Here is a 2,289-nt window from a genome sequence, read left to right on the forward strand (position 1 = left end):
TATAATATTACAATTATAAAAAAAAAAATTATATATTAAACCATAACAAAACAATAAAATTAATATAAAATATATATAACACAACAAATTTTATAAAAAACAAAATATACACTAAACCACAACACTTAATAATTCACACAACAACTATATTAAACACATCCTACAACATAAACCACTCAAACCACCCCACAAAAATTAACCCCCCCCCCATAACATATACCAACATAACACCCCCCACCCAACCCCAAAAAACCAACATACACCCCCTTCACTAAAAATCAAATCTCTAAAATACCAAAAACACCCCCATTAACACAAAATAAATATTCCATAACTCACACACCCCCCATATATACCTCCAATAACCCCACCTCAATTAATATTTTAACCACAAAAACCAAACCTCAACTATAACAATTCAACAAAAACAACACTAAAAAATCCCATAATAAAAACCAACATATCTTTTACCCAACAACTAAAACTTAAATCCCTTCAAAACAATTAAAAAACTCCACATACCCACATCTATCTCCCTAACATCACCACAAATCATCAATCAAATCAAAACCACACATTTCAAACCTATTAAAATTAAAAAATCCACCTCCATCCCCTACCTATACCCTATACATTTAAACATAACACCCCATAACTCACCCCCCCCCTCCTACTAAATAACACCAAAAAACTACAAAAACCTTCCAAAATACAAACAAAACAACCCAACACTAAACACCAACACCTTTAACATAAATAACAACACCAATAAATACAATAACCCCACAATCAAACACAAAATACAACTAAACTCTAAAATATCTAAAACATAACACACATCAAAAAATACTAACAAACTAACATAAATAAAAATAAAAAAATTCAAAACTTCCACTCCTCCCAACATAAAAACAAAAATAAAACCAACAAAAACCCCATACCTCAATAACCTCTCCTTATTACACATATAAATAACCCCAAATATCCCCCCACTATAACCCCTATATAAAACAACACTCCTACCATAACCCTTCATCCCCATCCTTTCCATCCAATTACTATCCAAAAAATACTTTCATACCTAACATTCAATATCTTAACTATTCACCCCTAACATACCTTACTTTAAATATATCACAAAATCAAACCCCTTATAACCTACACCCACCCCTCATCATTAATAAAAACCCCCATCAATCTCCCCAAACCTCAAACCACCCCCCCCTTTATTCATTATCCTTAAAAAATCAACTCCACAAACAAATACTACCCAAATTCCATCAACTTCATATCTCTCACCACAACCAAATATCCACCACCCACACCATAATAATACAATATCATAAACTCCCATACCAATCTTACATTAAATCCACTCCCATTACAATCTCTTATAAATACACACAATACCAACACACTTATACAAAATCTACTCACACAAAAATCTCAAATCATAAACAAACCATACACCCATAACCCCACAAATCAACACACAACTCAAAAAAAACCTCAAACCATACACTCAACCCCCCCCACCCCCCTCCACCCCCCCCCCCCCCCCCCCTCCCACCACCTTCCCCCACTCCACCCAACAAACCACATCACCCACACTCCCCATAACACACAATAACCCCCCCACAACACACCCCAAAAAAAAAAACCCCCACCAAAAACACCCCTACCACAATACCTCAACTAAACCACAACAAACAATAACACATTATCCATACCATAATACTACATCTATCAATAAAAATAAAAACATAACAACCAAAACCATCAAAACTTTAATTACACAATACATATACAAACTAACTTAACTAAAAAACATACACTATACCAACAACACCATACCCCACAAACCATCACAATTCCTAATCAAAAAACTTTGTCCCAGTTACACTTCACTTTGTAAAATCTACAAACATTCTAAACCCCATCATCATAACACAAACTAAACTCCTTCCAATAAACAACAAACATAAAAAACACCAAATCCCAAAAAAAAAATCCATATACACTAATCCACACAATATCTACTTACCTCAATAATCACATCGAAAATTTACCCAACCAAAAACTATATTTAAATAACAAAAAAAAACCATACACACCTCTCCAACCACCCCCCCCCCCCCAAATCCCCCCACTCCAACACAACCCCCACCCCCCACAAAACCCACCCATCCAAACCATTACCAACACACACCCCCCAACCCACCAACAATTACACATCCACACCCAACACCCCCACTCCCCCCTCTCAACCCCCCCACCCAAACAACCCAC

The sequence above is a fragment of the Oratosquilla oratoria genome, chromosome 38 (genome assembly GCF_046742065.1).
Source record: "Oratosquilla oratoria isolate Oo_2021 chromosome 38, ASM4674206v1, whole genome shotgun sequence".
Taxonomy (NCBI): domain Eukaryota; kingdom Metazoa; phylum Arthropoda; class Malacostraca; order Stomatopoda; family Squillidae; genus Oratosquilla; species Oratosquilla oratoria.